Raw genomic sequence first — 20704 nt, 5'->3', positions numbered from 1 at the left:
ACACCGAAGTTGTCCCCACCTCAAACTTGTGCTGCCCTGATAGACCCAAGGGAGCCCTACAAACTGACATCAGGAACCTGGACTGCTGAGTTTTCTTTCCCAGGGAAAATGGAAAAAGGATGTGCCCAGGGGCCCCTGGCCCTGACTGCAAAAAATCCTTATATCGAAGGATGGACCCCACACCAAAGTTGTCCCCACCTCAAACTTGTGCTGCCCTGATAGACCCAAGGGAGCCCTACAAACTGACATCAGGAACCTGGACTGCTGAGTTTTCTTTACCAGGGAAAATGGAAAAAGGTTGTGCCCAGGGGCCCCTGGCCCTGGGCAGGGCCCTCACTGCAAAGAATCCTTATATCGAAGGATGGACCCCACACGGAAGCTGTCCCCACCTCAAACTTGTGCTGCCCTGATAGACCCAAGGGAGCCCTACAAACTGACATCAGGAACCTGGACTGCTGAGTTTTCTTTCCCAGGGAAAATGGAAAAAGGATGTGCCCAGGGGCCCCTGGCCCAGACTGCAAAAAATCCTTATATCGAAGGATGGACCCCACACCGAAGTTGTCCCCACCTCAAACTTGTGCTGCCCTGATAGACCCAAGGGAGCCCTACAAACTGACATCAGGAACCTGGACTGTTGAGTTTTCTTTCCCAGGGAAAATGGAAAAAGGATGTGCCCAGGGGCCCCTGGCCCTGACTGCAAAAAATCCTTATATCGAAGGATGGACCCCACACCAAAGTTGTCCCCACCTCAAAATTGTGCTGCCCTGATAGACACAAGGGAGCCCTACAAACTGACATCAGGAACCTGGACTGCTGAGTTTTCTTTCCCAGGGAAAAAGGAAAAAGGTTGTGCCCAGGGGCCCCTGGCCCTGACTGTAAAAAATCCTTATATCGAAGGATGGAGCCCACACCGAAGTTGTCCCCACCTCAAACTTGTGCTGCCCTGATAGACCCAAGGGAGCACTACAAACTGACATCAGGAACCTGGACTGCTGAGTTTTCTTTCCCAGGGAAAATGGAAAAAGGATGTGCCCAGGGGCCCCTGGCCCTGGGCAGGGCCCTCACTGCAAAGAATCCTTATATCGAAGGATGGACCCGACACCGAAGCTGTCCCCACCTCAAACTTGTGCTGCCCTGATAGACCCAAGGGTGCCCTACAAACTGACATCAGGAACCTGGACTGCTGAGTTTTCTTTCCCAGGGAAAATGGAAAAAGGATGTGCCCAGGGGCCCCTGGCCCAGACTGCAAAAAATCCTTATATCGAAGGATGGACCCCACACCGAAGTTATCCCCACCTCAAACATGTGCTGCCCTGATACACCCAAGGGAGCCCTACAAACTGACATCAGGAACCTGGACTGCTGAGTTTTCTTTCCCAGGGAAAATGGAAAAAGGATGTGCCCAGGGGCCCCTGGCCCTGGGCTGGAGCCTCACTGCAAAAAATCCTTATATCGAAGGATGGACCCCACACCGAAGTTGTCCCCACCTCAAACTTGTGCTGCCCTGATAGACCCAAGGGAGCCCTACAAACTGACATCAGGAACCTGGACTGCTGAGTTTTCTTTCCCAGGGAAAATGGAAAAAGGATGTGCCCAGGGGCCCCTGGCCCTGACTGCAAAAAATCCTTATATCGAAGGATGGACCCCACACCAAAGTTGTCCCCACCTCAAACTTGTGCTGCCCTGATAGACCCAAGGGAGCCCTACAAACTGACATCAGGAACCTGGACTGCTGAGTTTTCTTTACCAGGGAAAATGGAAAAAGGTTGTGCCCAGGGGCCCCTGGCCCTGGGCAGGGCCCTCACTGCAAAGAATCCTTATATCGAAGGATGGACCCCACACGGAAGCTGTCCCCACCTCAAACTTGTGCTGCCCTGATAGACCCAAGGGAGCCCTACAAACTGACATCAGGAACCTGGACTGCTGAGTTTTCTTTCCCAGGGAAAATGGAAAAAGGATGTGCCCAGGGGCCCCTGGCCCAGACTGCAAAAAATCCTTATATCGAAGGATGGACCCCACACCGAAGTTGTCCCCACCTCAAACATGTGCTGCCCTGATACACCCAAGGGAGCCCTACAAACTGACATCAGGAACCTGGACTGCTGAGTTTTCTTTCCCAGGGAAAATGGAAAAAGGATGTGCCCAGGGGCCCCTGGCCCTGACTGCAAAAAATCCTTATATCGAAGGATGGAGCCCACACCAAAGTTGTCCCCTCCTCAAACTTGTGCTGCCCTGATATACCCAAGGGAGCCCTACAAACTGACATCAGGAACCTGGACTGCTGAGTTTTCTTTCCCAGGGAAAATGGAAAAAGGATGTGCCCAGGGGCCCCTGGCCCTGGGCTTGGGCCTCACTACAAAAAATCCTTATATCGAAGGATGGACCCCACACCGAAGTTGTCCCCACCTCAAACTTGTGCTGCCCTGATAGACCCAAGGGAGCCCTACAAACTGACATCAGGAACCTGGACTGCTGAGTTTTCTTTCCCAGGGAAAATGGAAAAAGGATGTGCCCAGGGGCCCCTGGCCCTGACTGCAAAAAATCCTTATATCGAAGGATGGACCCCACACCAAAGTTGTCCCCACCTCAAACTTGTGCTGCCCTGATAGACACAAGGGAGCCCTACAAACTGACATCAGGAACCTGGACTGCTGAGTTTTCTTTCCCAGGGAAAATGGAAAAAGGATGTGCCCAGGGGCCCCTGGCCCTGACTGCAAAAAATCCTTATATCGAAGGATGGAGCCCACACCAAAGTTGTCCCCACCTCAAACTTGTGCTGCCCTGATACACCCAAGGGAGCCCTACAAACTGACATCAGGAACCTGGACTGCTGAGTTTTCTTTCCCAGGGAAAATGGAAAAAGGATGTGCCCAGGGGCCCCTGGCCCTGCGCTTGGGCCTCACTACAAAAAATCCTTATATCGAAGGATGGACCCCACACCGAAGTTGTCCCCACCTCAAACTTGTGCTGCCCTGATAGACCCAAGGGAGCCCTACAAACTGACATCAGGAACCTGGACTGCTGAGTTTTCTTTCCCAGGGAAAATGGAAAAAGGATGTGCCCAGGGGCCCCTGGCCCTGGGCTGGAGCCTCACTTCAAAAAATCCTTATATCGAAGGATGGACCCCACACCGAAGTTGTCCCCACCTCAAACTTGTGCTGCCCTGATAGACCCAAGGGAGCCCTACAAACTGACATCAGGAACCTGGACTGTTGAGTTTTCTTTCCCAGGGAAAATGGAAAAAGGATGTGCCCAGGGGCCCCTGGCCCTGACTGCAAAAAATCCTTATATCGAAGGATGGACCCCACACCAAAGTTGTCCCCACCTCAAACTTGTGCTGCCCTGATAGATACAAGGGAGCCCTACAAACTGACATCAGGAACCTGGACTGCTGAGTTTTCTTTCCCAGGGAAAAAGGAAAAAGGTTGTGCCCAGGGGCCCCTGGCCCTGGGCAGGGCCCTCACTGCAAAGAATCCTTATATCGAAGGATGGACCCGACACCGAAGCTGTCCCCACCTCAAACTTGTGCTGCCCTGATAGACCCAAGGGTGCCCTACAAACTGACATCAGGAACCTGGACTGCTGAGTTTTCTTTCCCAGGGAAAATGGAAAAAGGATGTGCCCAGGGGCCCCTGGCCCAGACTGCAAAAAATCCTTATATCGAAGGATGGACCCCACACCGAAGTTATCCCCACCTCAAACATGTGCTGCCCTGATACACCCAAGGGAGCCCTACAAACTGACATCAGGAACCTGGACTGCTGAGTTTTCTTTCCCAGGGAAAATGGAAAAAGGATGTGCCCAGGGGCCCCTGGCCCTGGGCTGGAGCCTCACTGCAAAAAATCCTTATATCGAAGGATGGACCCCACACCGAAGTTGTCCCCACCTCAAACTTGTGCTGCCCTGATAGACCCAAGGGAGCTCTACAAACTGACATCAGGAACCTGGACTGCTGAGTTTTCTTTCCCAGGGAAAATGGAAAAAGGATGTGCCCAGGGGCCCCTGGCCCTGACTGCAAAAAATCCTTATATCGAAGGATGGACCCCACACCAAAGTTGTCCCCACCTCAAACTTGTGCTGCCCTGATAGACACAAGGGAGCCCTACAAACTGACATCAGGAACCTGGACTGCTGAGTTTTCTTTCCCAGGGAAAATGGAAAAAGGATGTGCCCAGGGGCCCCTGGCCCTGACTGCAAAAAATCCTTATATCGAAGGATGGAGCCCACACCAAAGTTGTCCCCTCCTCAAACTTGTGCTGCCCTGATACACCCAAGGGAGCCCTACAAACTGACATCAGGAACCTGGACTGCTGAGTTTTCTTTCCCAGGGAAAATGGAAAAAGGATGTGCCCAGGGGCCCCTGGCCCTGGGCTTGGGCCTCACTACAAAAAATCCTTATATCGAAGGATGGACCCCACACCGAAGTTGTCCCCACCTCAAACTTGTGCTGCCCTGATAGACCCAAGGGAGCCCTACAAACTGACATCAGGAACCTGGACTGCTGAGTTTTCTTTCCCAGGGAAAATGGAAAAAGGATGTGCCCAGGGGCCCCTGGCCCTGGGCTTGGGCCTCACTACAAAAAATCCTTATATCGAAGGATGGACCCCACACCGAAGTTGTCCCCACCTCAAACTTGTGCTGCCCTGATAGACCCAAGGGAGCCCTACAAACTGACATCAGGAACCTGGACTGCTGAGTTTTCTTTCCCAGGGAAAATGGAAAAAGGATGTGCCCAGGGGCCCCTGGCCCTGACTGCAAAAAATCCTTATATCGAAGGATGGACCCCACACCAAAGTTGTCCCCACCTCAAACTTGTGCTGCCCTGATAGACACAAGGGAGCCCTACAAACTGACATCAGGAACCTGGACTGCTGAGTTTTCTTTCCCAGGGAAAAAGGAAAAAGGTTGTGCCCAGGGGCCCCTGGCCCTGACTGTAAAAAATCCTTATATCGAAGGATGGAGCCCACACCGAAGTTGTCCCCACCTCAAACTTGTGCTGCCCTGATAGACCCAAGGGAGCACTACAAACTGACATCAGGAACCTGGACTGCTGAGTTTTCTTTCCCAGGGAAAATGGAAAAAGGATGTGCCCAGGGGCCCCTGGCCCTGGGCAGGGCCCTCACTGCAAAGAATCCTTATATCGAAGGATGGACCCCACACGGAAGCTGTCCCCACCTCAAACTTGTGCTGCCCTGATAGACCCAAGGGTGCCCTACAAACTGACATCAGGAACCTGGACTGCTGAGTTTTCTTTCCCAGGGAAAATGGAAAAAGGATGTGCCCAGGGGCCCCTGGCCCTGACTGCAAAAAATCCTTATATCGAAGGATGGACCCCACACCAAAGTTGTCCCCACCTCAAACTTGTGCTGCCCTGATAGACCCAAGGGAGCCCTACAAACTGACATCAGGAACCTGGACTGCTGAGTTTTCTTTACCAGGGAAAATGGAAAAAGGTTGTGCCCAGGGGCCCCTGGCCCTGGGCAGGGCCCTCACTGCAAAGAATCCTTATATCGAAGGATGGACCCCACACGGAAGCTGTCCCCACCTCAAACTTGTGCTGCCCTGATAGACCCAAGGGAGCCCTACAAACTGACATCAGGAACCTGGACTGCTGAGTTTTCTTTCCCAGGGAAAATGGAAAAAGGATGTGCCCAGGGGCCCCTGGCCCAGACTGCAAAAAATCCTTATATCGAAGGATGGACCCCACACCGAAGTTGTCCCCACCTCAAACATGTGCTGCCCTGATACACCCAAGGGAGCCCTACAAACTGACATCAGGAACCTGGACTGCTGAGTTTTCTTTCCCAGGGAAAATGGAAAAAGGATGTGCCCAGGGGCCCCTGGCCCTGACTGCAAAAAATCCTTATATCGAAGGATGGAGCCCACACCAAAGTTGTCCCCTCCTCAAACTTGTGCTGCCCTGATACACCCAAGGGAGCCCTACAAACTGACATCAGGAACCTGGACTGCTGAGTTTTCTTTCCCAGGGAAAATGGAAAAAGGATGTGCCCAGGGGCCCCTGGCCCTGGGCTTGGGCCTCACTACAAAAAATCCTTATATCGAAGGATGGACCCCACACCAAAGTTGTCCCCACCTCAAACTTGTGCTGCCCTGATAGACCCAAGGGAGCCCTACAAACTGACATCAGGAACCTGGACTGCTGAGTTTTCTTTCCCAGGGAAAATGGAAAAAGGATGTGCCCAGGGGCCCCTGGCCCTGACTGCAAAAAATCCTTATATCGAAGGATGGACCCCACACCAAAGTTGTCCCCACCTCAAACTTGTGCTGCCCTGATAGACACAAGGGAGCCCTACAAACTGACATCAGGAACCTGGACTGCTGAGTTTTCTTTCCCAGGGAAAATGGAAAAAGGATGTGCCCAGGGGAACCTGGCCCTGGGGAGGGCACTCACTGCAAAAAATCCTTATATCGAAGGATGGACCACACACCGAAGTTGTCCCCACCTCAAACTTGTGCTGCCCTGATAGACCCAAGGGAGCCCTACAAACTGACATCAGGAACCTGGACTGCTGAGTTTTCTTTCCCAGGGAAAAAGGAAAAAGGTTGTGCCCAGGGGCCCCTGGCCCTGACTGTAAAAAATCCTTATATCGAAGGATGGAGCCCACACCGAAGTTGTCCCCACCTCAAACTTGTGCTGCCCTGATAGACCCAAGGGAGCCCTACAAACTGACATCAGGAACCTGGACTGCTGAGTTTTCTTTCCCAGGGAAAATGGAAAAAGGTTGTGCCCAGGGGCCCCTGGCCCTGGGCTGGGGCCTCACTGCAAATAATCCTTATATCGAAGGATGGAGCCCACACCAAAGTTGTCCCCACCTCAAAGTTGTACTGCCCTGATAGACCCAAGGGAGCCCTACAAACTGACATCAGGAACCTGGACTGCTGAGTTTATTTTCCTAGGGAAAATTTCCAAAGGATGTGCCCAGGGGCCCCTAGCCCTGACTGCACAACATCCTTATATCGAAGGATGGACCCCACACCGAAGTTGTCCCCACCTCAAACTTGTGCTGCCCTGATAGACCCAAGGGAGCCCTACAAACTGACATCAGGAACCTGGACTGCTGAGTTTTCTTTCCCAGGGAAAATGGAAAAAGGATGTGCCCAGGGGCCCCTGGCCCTGGGGAGGGCATTCACTGCAAAAAATCCTTATATCGAAGGATGGACCCCACACCGAAGTTGTCCCCACCTCAAACTTGTGCTGCCCTGATAGACCCAAGGGAGCCCTACAAACTGACATCAGGAACCTGGACTGCTGAGTTTTCTTTCCCAGGGAAAATGGAAAAAGGATGTGCCCAGGGGCCCTTGGCCCTGTGCAGGGACCTCACTACAAAAAATCCTTATATCGAAGGATGGACCCCACACCGAAGTTGTTGCAACCTCAAACTTGTGCTACCCTGATAGACCCAAGGGAGCCCTACAAACTGACATCAGGAACCTGGATTGCTGAGTTTTCTTTCCCAGGGAAAATGGAAAAAGGATGTGCCCAGGAGCCCCTGGCCCTGACTGCAAAAAATCCTTATATCGAAGGATGGAGCCCACACCGAAGTTGTCCCCACCTCAAACTTGTGCGGCCCTGATACACACAAGGGAGCCCTACAAACTGACATCAGGAACCTGGACTGCTGAGTTTTCTTTCCCAGGGAAAATGGAAAGAGGATGTGCCCAGCGGCCTCTGAACCTGGACAGGGACCTCACTACAAAAAATCCTTATATCGAAGGATGGACCCGACACCGAAATTGTCCCCACGTCAAACTTGTGCTACCCTTATAGACCCAAGGGAGCCCTACAAACTGACATCAGGAACCTGGACTGCTGAGTTTTCTTTCCCAGGGAAAATGGAAAAAGCATGTGCCCAGGGGCCCCTGGCCCTGACTGCAAAAAATCCTTATATCGAAAGGTGGAGCCCACACCGAAGTTGTCCCCACCTCAAACTTGTACTGCCCTGATAGACCCAAGGGAGCACTACAAACTGACATCAGGAACCTGGACTGCTGAGTTTTCTTTCCCAGGGAAAATGGAAAAAGGATGTGCCCAGGGGCCCCTGGCCCTGACTGCAAAAAATCCTTATATCGAAGGATGGACCCCACACCGAAGTTGTCCCCTCCTCAAACATGTGCTGCCCTGATACACCCAAGGGAGCCCTACAAACTGACATCAGGAACCTGGACTGCTGAGTTTTCTTTCCCAGGGAAAATGGAAAAAGGATGTGCCCAGGGGCCCCTGGCCCTGACTGCAAAAAATCCTTATATCGAAGGATGGAGCCCACACCAAAGTTGTCCCCTCCTCAAACTTGTGCTGCCCTGATACACCCAAGGGAGCCCTACAAACTGACATCAGGAACCTGGACTGCTGAGTTTTCTTTCCCAGGGAAAATGGAAAAAGGATGTGCCCAGGGGCCCCTGGCCATGGGCTTGGGCCTCACTACAAAAAATCCTTATATCGAAGGATGGACCCCACACCGAAGTTGTCCCCACCTCAAACTTGTGCTGCCCTGATAGACCCAAGGGAGCCCTACAAACTGACATCAGGAACCAGGACTGCTGAGTTTTCTTTCCCAGGGCAAATGGAAAAAGGATGTGCCCAGGGGCCCCTGGCCCTGGGCTGGAGCCTCACTGCAAAAAATCCTTATATCGAAGGATGGACCCCACACCGAAGTTGTCCCCACCTCAAACTTGTGCTGCCCTGATAGACCCAAGGGAGCCCTACAAACTGACATCAGGAACCTGGACTGCTGAGTTTTCTTTCCCAGGGAAAATGGAAAAAGGATGTGCCCAGGGGCCCCTGGCCCTGACTGCAAAAAATCCTTATATCGAAGGATGGACCCCACACCAAAATTGTCCCCACCTCAAACTTGTGCTGCCCTGATAGACCCAAGGGAGCCTTACAAACTGACATCAGGAACCTGGACTGCTGAGTTTTCTTTCCCAGGGAAAATGGAAAAAGGATGTGCCCAGGGGCCCCTGGCCCTGACTGTAAAAAATCCTTATATCGAAGGATGGAGCCCACACCGAAGTTGTCCCCACCTCAAACTTGTGCTGCCCTGATAGACCCAAGGGAGCCCTACAAACTGACATCAGGAACCTGGACTGCTGAGTTTTCTTTACCAGGGAAAATGGAAAAAGGATGTGCCCAGGGGCCCCTGGCCCTGGGCTGGGCCCTCACTGCAAAGAATCCTTATATCGAAGGATGGACCCCACACGGAAGCTGTCCCCACCTCAAACTTGTGCTGCCCTGATAGACCCAAGGGAGCCCTACAAACTGACATCAGGAACCTGGACTGCTGAGTTTTCTTTCCCAGGGAAAATGGAAAAAGGATGTGCCCAGGGGCCCCTGGCCCTGACTGCAAAAAATCCTTATATCGAAGGATGGAGCCCACACCAAAGTTGTCCCCTCCTCAAACTTGTGCTGCCCTGATACACCCAAGGGAGCCCTACAAACTGACATCAGGAACCTGGACTGCTGAGTTTTCTTTCCCAGGGAAAATGGAAAAAGGATGTGCCCAGGGGCCCCTGGCCCTGGGCTGGAGCCTCACTGCAAAAAATCCTTATATCGAAGGATGGACCCCACACCGAAGTTGTCCCCACCTCAAACTTGTGCTGCCCTGATAGACCCAAGGGAGCTCTACAAACTGACATCAGGAACCTGGACTGCTGAGTTTTCTTTCCCAGGGAAAATGGAAAAAGGATGTGCCCAGGGGCCCCTGGCCCTGACTGCAAAAAATCCTTATATCGAAGGATGGACCCCACACCAAAGTTGTCCCCACCTCAAACTTGTGCTGCCCTGATAGACACAAGGGAGCCCTACAAACTGACATCAGGAACCTGGACTGCTGAGTTTTCTTTCCCAGGGAAAATGGAAAAAGGATGTGCCCAGGGGCCCCTGGCCCTGACTGCAAAAAATCCTTATATCGAAGGATGGAGCCCACACCAAAGTTGTCCCCTCCTCAAACTTGTGCTGCCCTGATACACCCAAGGGAGCCCTACAAACTGACATCAGGAACCTGGACTGCTGAGTTTTCTTTCCCAGGGAAAATGGAAAAAGGATGTGCCCAGGGGCCCCTGGCCCTGGGCTTGGGCCTCACTACAAAAAATCCTTATATCGAAGGATGGACCCCACACCGAAGTTGTCCCCACCTCAAACTTGTGCTGCCCTGATAGACCCAAGGGAGCCCTACAAACTGACATCAGGAACCTGGACTGCTGAGTTTTCTTTCCCAGGGAAAATGGAAAAAGGATGTGCCCAGGGGCCCCTGGCCCTGGGCTGGAGCCTCACTTCAAAAAATCCTTATATCGAAGGATGGACCCCACACCGAAGTTGTCCCCACCTCAAACTTGTGCTGCCCTGATAGACCCAAGGGAGCCCTACAAACTGACATCAGGAACCTGGACTGCTGAGTTTTCTTTCCCAGGGAAAATGGAAAAAGGATGTGCCCAGGGGCCCCTGGCCCTGACTGCAAAAAATCCTTATATCGAAGGATGGACCCCACACCAAAGTTGTCCCCACCTCAAACTTGTGCTGCCCTGATAGACACAAGGGAGCCCTACAAACTGACATCAGGAACCTGGACTGCTGAGTTTTCTTTCCCAGGGAAAAAGGAAAAAGGTTGTGCCCAGGGGCCCCTGGCCCTGACTGTAAAAAATCCTTATATCGAAGGATGGAGCCCACACCGAAGTTGTCCCCACCTCAAACTTGTGCTGCCCTGATAGACCCAAGGGAGCACTACAAACTGACATCAGGAACCTGGACTGCTGAGTTTTCTTTCCCAGGGAAAATGGAAAAAGGATGTGCCCAGGGGCCCCTGGCCCTGGGCAGGGCCCTCACTGCAAAGAATCCTTATATCGAAGGATGGACCCCACACGGAAGCTGTCCCCACCTCAAACTTGTGCTGCCCTGATAGACCCAAGGGTGCCCTACAAACTGACATCAGGAACCTGGACTGCTGAGTTTTCTTTCCCAGGGAAAATGGAAAAAGGATGTGCCCAGGGGCCCCTGGCCCTGACTGCAAAAAATCCTTATATCGAAGGATGGACCCCACACCAAAGTTGTCCCCACCTCAAACTTGTGCTGCCCTGATAGACCCAAGGGAGCCCTACAAACTGACATCAGGAACCTGGACTGCTGAGTTTTCTTTACCAGGGAAAATGGAAAAAGGTTGTGCCCAGGGGCCCCTGGCCCTGGGCAGGGCCCTCACTGCAAAGAATCCTTATATCGAAGGATGGACCCCACACGGAAGCTGTCCCCACCTCAAACTTGTGCTGCCCTGATAGACCCAAGGGAGCCCTACAAACTGACATCAGGAACCTGGACTGCTGAGTTTTCTTTCCCAGGGAAAATGGAAAAAGGATGTGCCCAGGGGCCCCTGGCCCAGACTGCAAAAAATCCTTATATCGAAGGATGGACCCCACACCGAAGTTGTCCCCACCTCAAACATGTGCTGCCCTGATACACCCAAGGGAGCCCTACAAACTGACATCAGGAACCTGGACTGCTGAGTTTTCTTTCCCAGGGAAAATGGAAAAAGGATGTGCCCAGGGGCCCCTGGCCCTGACTGCAAAAAATACTTATATCGAAGGATGGAGCCCACACCAAAGTTGTCCCCTCCTCAAACTTGTGCTGCCCTGATACACCCAAGGGAGCCCTACAAACTGACATCAGGAACCTGGACTGCTGAGTTTTCTTTCCCAGGGAAAATGGAAAAAGGATGTGCCCAGGGGCCCCTGGCCCTGGGCTTGGGCCTCACTACAAAAAATCCTTATATCGAAGGATGGACCCCACACCAAAGTTGTCCCCACCTCAAACTTGTGCTGCCCTGATAGACCCAAGGGAGCCCTACAAACTGACATCAGGAACCTGGACTGCTGAGTTTTCTTTCCCAGGGAAAATGGAAAAAGGATGTGCCCAGGGGCCCCTGGCCCTGACTGCAAAAAATCCTTATATCGAAGGATGGACCCCACACCAAAGTTGTCCCCACCTCAAACTTGTGCTGCCCTGATAGACACAAGGGAGCCCTACAAACTGACATCAGGAACCTGGACTGCTGAGTTTTCTTTCCCAGGGAAAATGGAAAAAGGTTGTGCCCAGGGGCCCCTGGCCCTGGGCTGGGGCCTCACTGCAAATAATCCTTATATCGAAGGATGGAGCCCACACCAAAGTTGTCCCCACCTCAAAGTTGTACTGCCCTGATAGACCCAAGGGAGCCCTACAAACTGACATCAGGAACCTGGACTGCTGAGTTTATTTTCCTAGGGAAAATTTCCAAAGGATGTGCCCAGGGGCCCCTAGCCCTGACTGCACAACATCCTTATATCGAAGGATGGACCCCACACCGAAGTTGTCCCCACCTCAAACTTGTGCTGCCCTGATAGACCCAAGGGAGCCCTACAAACTGACATCAGGAACCTGGACTGCTGAGTTTTCTTTCCCAGGGAAAATGGAAAAAGGATGTGCCCAGGGGCCCCTGGCCCTGGGGAGGGCATTCACTGCAAAAAATCCTTATATCGAAGGATGGACCCCACACCGAAGTTGTCCCCACCTCAAACTTGTGCTGCCCTGATAGACCCAAGGGAGCCCTACAAACTGACATCAGGAACCTGGACTGCTGAGTTTTCTTTCCCAGGGAAAATGGAAAAAGGATGTGCCCAGGGGCCCTTGGCCCTGTGCAGGGACCTCACTACAAAAAATCCTTATATCGAAGGATGGACCCCACACCGAAGTTGTTGCAACCTCAAACTTGTGCTACCCTGATAGACCCAAGGGAGCCCTACAAACTGACATCAGGAACCTGGATTGCTGAGTTTTCTTTCCCAGGGAAAATGGAAAAAGGATGTGCCCAGGAGCCCCTGGCCCTGACTGCAAAAAATCCTTATATCGAAGGATGGAGCCCACACCGAAGTTGTCCCCACCTCAAACTTGTGCGGCCCTGATACACACAAGGGAGCCCTACAAACTGACATCAGGAACCTGGACTGCTGAGTTTTCTTTCCCAGGGAAAATGGAAAGAGGATGTGCCCAGCGGCCTCTGAACCTGGACAGGGACCTCACTACAAAAAATCCTTATATCGAAGGATGGACCCGACACCGAAATTGTCCCCACGTCAAACTTGTGCTACCCTTATAGACCCAAGGGAGCCCTACAAACTGACATCAGGAACCTGGACTGCTGAGTTTTCTTTCCCAGGGAAAATGGAAAAAGCATGTGCCCAGGGGCCCCTGGCCCTGACTGCAAAAAATCCTTATATCGAAAGGTGGAGCCCACACCGAAGTTGTCCCCACCTCAAACTTGTACTGCCCTGATAGACCCAAGGGAGCACTACAAACTGACATCAGGAACCTGGACTGCTGAGTTTTCTTTCCCAGGGAAAATGGAAAAAGGATGTGCCCAGGGGCCCCTGGCCCTGACTGCAAAAAATCCTTATATCGAAGGATGGACCCCACACCGAAGTTGTCCCCTCCTCAAACATGTGCTGCCCTGATACACCCAAGGGAGCCCTACAAACTGACATCAGGAACCTGGACTGCTGAGTTTTCTTTCCCAGGGAAAATGGAAAAAGGATGTGCCCAGGGGCCCCTGGCCCTGACTGCAAAAAATCCTTATATCGAAGGATGGAGCCCACACCAAAGTTGTCCCCTCCTCAAAGTTGTGCTGCCCTGATACACCCAAGGGAGCCCTACAAACTGACATCAGGAACCTGGACTGCTGAGTTTTCTTTCCCAGGGAAAATGGAAAAAGGATGTGCCCAGGGGCCCCTGGCCATGGGCTTGGGCCTCACTACAAAAAATCCTTATATCGAAGGATGGACCCCACACCGAAGTTGTCCCCACCTCAAACTTGTGCTGCCCTGATAGACCCAAGGGAGCCCTACAAACTGACATCAGGAACCAGGACTGCTGAGTTTTCTTTCCCAGGGCAAATGGAAAAAGGATGTGCCCAGGGGCCCCTGGCCCTGGGCTGGAGCCTCACTGCAAAAAATCCTTATATCGAAGGATGGACCCCACACCGAAGTTGTCCCCACCTCAAACTTGTGCTGCCCTGATAGACCCAAGGGAGCCCTACAAACTGACATCAGGAACCTGGACTGCTGAGTTTTCTTTCCCAGGGAAAATGGAAAAAGGATGTGCCCAGGGGCCCCTGGCCCTGACTGCAAAAAATCCTTATATCGAAGGATGGACCCCACACCAAAATTGTCCCCACCTCAAACTTGTGCTGCCCTGATAGACCCAAGGGAGCCTTACAAACTGACATCAGGAACCTGGACTGCTGAGTTTTCTTTCCCAGGGAAAATGGAAAAAGGATGTGCCCAGGGGCCCCTGGCCCTGACTGTAAAAAATCCTTATATCGAAGGATGGAGCCCACACCGAAGTTGTCCCCACCTCAAACTTGTGCTGCCCTGATAGACCCAAGGGAGCCCTACAAACTGACATCAGGAACCTGGACTGCTGAGTTTTCTTTCCCAGGGAAAATGGAAAAAGGATGTGCCCAGGGGCCCCTGGCCCTGGGCTGGGCCCTCACTGCAAAGAATCCTTATATCGAAGGATGGACCCCACACGGAAGCTGTCCCCACCTCAAACTTGTGCTGCCCTGATAGACCCAAGGGAGCCCTACAAACTGACATCAGGAACCTGGACTGCTGAGTTTTCTTTCCCAGGGAAAATGGAAAAAGGATGTGCCCAGGGGCCCCTGGCCCAGACTGCAAAAAATCCTTATACCGAAGGATGGACCCCACACCGAAGTTGTCCCCACCTCAAACATGTGCTGCCCTGATAGACACAAGGGAGCCCTACAAACTGACATCAGGAACCTGGACTGCTGAGTTTTCTTTCCCAGGGAAAATGGAAAAAGGATGTGCCCAGGGGAACCTGGCCCTGGGGAGGGCACTCACTGCAAAAAATCCTTATATCGAAGGATGGACCACACACCGAAGTTGTCCCCACCTCAAACTTGTGCTGCCCTGATAGACCCAAGGGAGCCCTACAAACTGACATCAGGAACCTGGACTGCTGAGTTTTCTTTCCCAGGGAAAAAGGAAAAAGGATGTGCCCAGGGGCCCCTGGCCCTGACTGTAAAAAATCCTTATATCGAAGGATGGACCCCACACCGAAGTTGTCCCCACCTCAAACTTGTGCTGCCCTGATAGACCCAAGGGAGCCCTACAAACTGACATCAGGAACCTGGACTGCTGAGTTTTCTTTCCCAGGGAAAATGGAACAAGGTTGTGCCCAGGGGCCCCTGGCCCTGGGCTGGGGCCTCACTGCAAATAATCCTTATATCGAAGGATGGACCCCACACCGAAGTTGTCCCCACCTCAAACTTGTACTGCCCTGATAGACCCAAGGGAGCCCTACAAACTGACATCAGGAACCTGGACTGCTGAGTTTTCTTTCCCAGGGAAAATGGAAAAAGGATGTGCCCAGGGGCCCCTGGCCCTGACTGCAAAAAATCCTTATATCGAAGGATGGACCCCACATCAAAGTTGTCCCCACCTCAAACTTGTGCTGCCCTGATACACCCAAGGGAACCCTACAAACTGACATCAGGAACCTGGACTGCTGAGTTTTCTTTCCCAGGGAAAATGGAAGAAGGATGTGCCCAGCGGCCCCTGGCCCTGGGCCCCATACCCTGAGTGCAAAAAATCCTTATATCGAAGGATGGACCCCACACCGAAATTGTCCCCACCTCAAACTTGTGCTGCCCTGATAGACCCAAGGGAGCCCTACAAACTGACATCAGGAACCTGGACTGCTGAGTTTATTTTCCTAGGGAAAATTTCCAAAGGATGTTCCCAGGGGCCCCTAGCCCTGACTGCACAAAATCCTTATATCGAAGGATGGACCCCACACCGAAGTTGTCCCCACCTCAAACTTGTGCTGCCCTGATAGACCCAAGGGAGCCCTACAAACTGACATCAGGAACCTGGACTGCTGAGTTTTCTTTCCCAGGGAAAATGGAAAAAGCATGAGCCCAGGGGCCCCCGGCCCTGACTGCAAAAAATCCTTATATCGAAGGATGGAGCCCACACCAAATTTGTCCCCACCTCATACTTGTGCTGCCCTGATAGACCCAAGGGAGCCCTACAAACTGACATCAGGAACCTGGACTGCTGAGTTTTCTTTCCCAGGGAAAATGGAAAAAGGATGTGCCCAGGGGCCCCTGGCCCTGACTGCAAAAAATCCTTATATCGTAGGATGGAGCCCACACCAAAGTTGTCCCCACCTCAAACTTGTGCTGCCCTGATAGACCCAAGGGAGCCCTACAAACTGACATCAGGAACCTGGACTGCTGAGTTTTCTTTCCCAGGGCAAATGGAAAAAGGATGTGCCCAGGGGCCCCTGGCCCTGACTGCAAAATATCCTTATATCGAAGGATGGACCCCACACCGAAGTTGTCCCCACCTCAAACTTGTGCTGCCCTGATAGACCCAAGGGAGCCCTACAAACTGACATCAGGAACCTGGACTGCTGAGTTTTCTTTCCCAGGGAAAATGGAAAAAGGGTATGCCCAGGGGCCCCTGGCCCTGACTGCAAAAAATCCTTATATCGAAGGATGGAGCCCACACCGAAGTTGTCCCCACCTCAAACTTGTACTGCCCTGATAGACCCAAGGGAGCCCTACAAACTGACATCAGGAACCTGGACTGCTGAGTTTTCTTTCCCAGGGAAAATGGAAAAAGGATGTGCCCAGGGGCCCCTGGCCCTGGGCAGGGCCCTCACTGCAAAGAATCCTTATATCGAAGGATGGACCCCACACCGAAGCTGTCCCCACCTCAAACTTGTGCTGCCCTGATAGACCCAAGGGAGCCCTACAAACTGACATCAGGAACCTGGACTGCTGAGTTTTCTTTCCCAGGGAAAATGGAAAAAGGATGTGCCCAGGGGCCCCTGGCCCAGACTGCAAAAAATCCTTATATCGAAGGATGGACCCCACACCGAACTTATCCCCACCTCAAGCATGTGCTGCCCTGATACACCCAAGGGAGCCCTACAAACTGACATCAGGAACCTGGACTGCTGAGTTTTCTTTCCCAGGGAAAATGGAAAAAGGATGTGCCCAGGGGCCCCTGGCCCTGACTGCAAAAAATCCTTATATCGAAGGATGGAGCCCACACCAAAGTTGTCCCCTCCTCAAACTTGTGCTGCCCTGATACACCCAAGGGAGCCCTACAAACTGACATCAGGAACCTGGACTGCTGAGTTTTCTTTCCCAGGGAAAATGGAAAAAGGATGTGCCCAGGGGCCCCTGGCCCTGACTGTAAAAAATCCTTATATCGAAGGATGGACCCCACACCGAAGTTGTCCCCACCTCAAACTTGTGCTGCCCTGATAGACCCAAGGGAGCCCTACAAACTGACATCAGGAACCTGGACTGCTGAGTTTTCTTTCCCAGGGAAAATGGAAAAAGGATGTGCCCAGGGGCCCCTGGCCCTGGGCTGGAGCCTCACTGCAAAAAATCCTTATATCGAAGGATGGACCCCACACCGAAGTTGTCCCCACCTCAAACTTGTGCTGCCCTGATAGACCCAAGGGAGCCCTACAAACTGACATCAGGAACCTGGACTGCTGAGTTTTCTTTCCCAGGGAAAATGGAAAAAGGATGTGCCCAGGGGCCCCTGGCCCTGACTGCAAAAAATCCTTATATCGAAGGATGAACCCCACACCAAAGTTGTCCCCACCTCAAACTTGTGCTGCCCTGATAGACCCAAGGGAGCCCTACAAACTGACATCAGGAACCTGGACTGCTGAGTTTTCTTTCCCAGGGAAAATGGAAAAAGGATGTGCCCAGGGGCCCCTGGCCCTTTGGCGGGCATTCACTGCAAAAAATCCTTATATCGAAGGATGGAGCCCACACCAAAGTTGTCCCCACCTCAAACTTGTGCTGCCCTGATAGACCCAAGGGTGCCCTACAAACTGACATCAGGAACCTGGACTGCTGAGTTTTCTTTCCCAGGGAAAATGGAAAAAGGATGTGCCTAGGGGCCCCTGGCCCTGTGCAGGGACCTCACTACAAAAAATCCTTATATCGAAGGATGGACCCCACACCGAAGTTGTTGCAACCTCAAACTTGTGCTACCCTGATAGACCCAAGGCAGCCCTACAAACTGACATCAGGAACCTGGACTGCTGAGTTTTCTTTCCCAGGGAAAATGGAAAAAGGATGTGCCCAGGAGCCCCTGGCCCTGACTGCAAAAAATCCTTATATCGAAGGATGGAGCCCACACCGAAGTTGTCCCCACCTCAAACTTGTGCTGCGCTGATACACACAAGGGAGCCCTACAAACTGACATCAGGAACCTGGACTGCTGAGTTTTCTTTCCCAGGGAAAATGGAAAGAGGATGTGCCCAGCGGCCCCTGAACCTGGACAGGGACCTCACTACAAAAAATCCTTATATCGAAGGATGGACCCCACACCGAAATTGTCCCCACGTCAAACTTGTGCTACCCTGATAGACCCAAGGGAGCCCTACAAACTGACATCAGGAACCTGGACTGCTGAGTTTTCTTTCCCAGGGAAAATGGAAAAAGCATGTGCCCAGGGGCCCCTAGCCCTGACTGCAAAAAATCCTTATATCGAAGGATGGACCCCACACCAAAGTTGTCCCCACCTCAAACTTGTGCTGCCCTGATAGACCCAAGGGAGCCCTACAAACTGACATCAGGAACCTGGACTGCTGAGTTTTCTTTCCCAGGGAAAATGGAAAAAGGATGTGCCCAGGGGCCCCTGGCCCTGGGGAGGGCATTCACTGAAAAAAATCCTTATATCGAAGGATGGACCCCAGACCGAAATTGTCGCAACCTCAAAATTGTGATGCCCTGATAGACCCAAGGGAGCTCTACAAACTGACATCAGGAACCTGGACTGTTGAGTTTTCTTTCCCAGGGAAAATGGAAAAAGGATGTGCCCAGGGGCCCCTGGCCCTGACTGCAAAAAATCCTTATATCGAAGGATGGACCCCACACCAAAGTTGTCCCCACCTCAAACTTGTGCTGCCCTGATAGACCCAAGGGAGCCTTACAAACTGACATCAGGAACCTGGACTGCTGAGTTTTCTTTCCCAGGGAAAATGGAAAAAGGATGTGCCCAGGGGCCCCTGGCCCTGGGGAGGGCATTCACTGCAAAAAATCCTTATATCGAAGGATGGACCCCACACCGAAGTTGTCCCCACCTCAAACTTGTGCTGCCCTGATAGACCCAAGGGAGCCCTACAAACTGACATCAGGAACCTGGACTGCTGAGTTTTCTTTCCCAGGGAAAATGGAAAAAGGATGTGCCCAGGGGCCCCTGGCCCTGACTGTAAAAAATCCTTATATCGAAGGATGGAGCCCACACCGAAGTTGTCCCCACCTCAAACTTGTGCTGCCCTGATAGACCCAAGGGAGCCCTACAAACTGACATCAGGAACCTGGACTGCTGAGTTTTCTTTACCAGGGAAAATGGAAAGAGGTTGTGCCCAGGGGCCCCTGGCCCTGGGCAGGGCCCTCACTGCAAAGAATCCTTATATCGAAGGATGTGTAGTAGATAGGGACAGGCGAACGGAAGATTTCGGGATGTGACGGAAAGAAAGACCCCTTCCCCCTCTCACCCTGCAACATGTTATCCATTACCCCAAAGAATGTAACCACACCTAACCCAGTAGTTTTCCACTCCTGACTAACCCTAGAGACCCTACCAACCCCCCCTGACGTAGCAGAGTCCCCCAAGACTATTTAAACCCATGAGATAAGATAATAAAGGCTTTCGACCGTCCACCACACTGGTGCCTGCGTGTGTCGTTGGCCCGAGTGGCCCAGGAGAGACTGGGCTGCCGTGCTGTTCCTTGAAACCAGGTCGCCTTGCCTTCCCCTGAAGGCAACATAACTGGTGCCGAAGCCCGGGAATAATTCGCTCGGGTTGCGGGTGTCGCCTGGACAAGAGCAGCGGCCGGACCGGTGGAACCGTGTTCTCGGCAAGGGAGACGTCCCAGGACCCGCGATCATCATGGATGCCATTGCCAGGGTCGTAAGTGAAGTTCATAAGCAATGGGGAATTGAGTGTAAGCTCAAAGACTTTTATCTTGCTATAGCAAGGCTGCTTGAGCTTGGGGCAATTGAACGCCCTGTGGATGTTTTGCATCCGGAGATATGGGAAAAATGCACAGCCGCGCTGGCCGAGGACACGAAATCCTCAGGCAGCGGCAAATACCTTAAGGCGTGGGGAAAAGTAGAGAAAGCCCTGCGCAGAGCAATAGAAGAGCAGGAGACATGGAGCGCAGCGCGTACGTGTTTATTGGTTACACCCAAGCTAGGGGTAGGAGCGGCAACGCAAACTACCCCTGAGGGCGATCCGCCCGGGAGCGGGGATCCGGGGGGGCCCGGCGCGTCGCCCCCCTCCCCGGGCGGGGGCCCGGGACCCCCCGCGGAAACCTCCCAAAAATCCGCGGCTTCCCCATCCGCCCCGCCACCGCCGGTCGATGACCCGGTACCGGAGGTGCAGCAGCGCGCAGAGTTCTTTTGGCAGGGACTGGCGGGGGAAGCCAGAGCCGCGGGAGCCGCGGCTCGGGAGGAGATCTTGCCCACGCCGCCTCCATACGCCTTTGAAAATGGCGCCGGCAGCCAAGGGGAGGGGCGGGGCGCGGGCAGTCTCGGCGCGAAGAGCCCAGAGGCGCAGAGTTTCGCTAATGCGCGTGTGCGGGAGAAAGAGGAGGAGAGCAGCA

This window comes from Lonchura striata, chromosome 6 (assembly GCF_050655825.1).
Source record: "Lonchura striata isolate lonStrDom1 chromosome 6, ASM5065582v1, whole genome shotgun sequence".
NCBI classification, from domain to species: domain Eukaryota; kingdom Metazoa; phylum Chordata; class Aves; order Passeriformes; family Estrildidae; genus Lonchura; species Lonchura striata.
Note: the sequence above shows the minus strand (reverse complement) of the source record.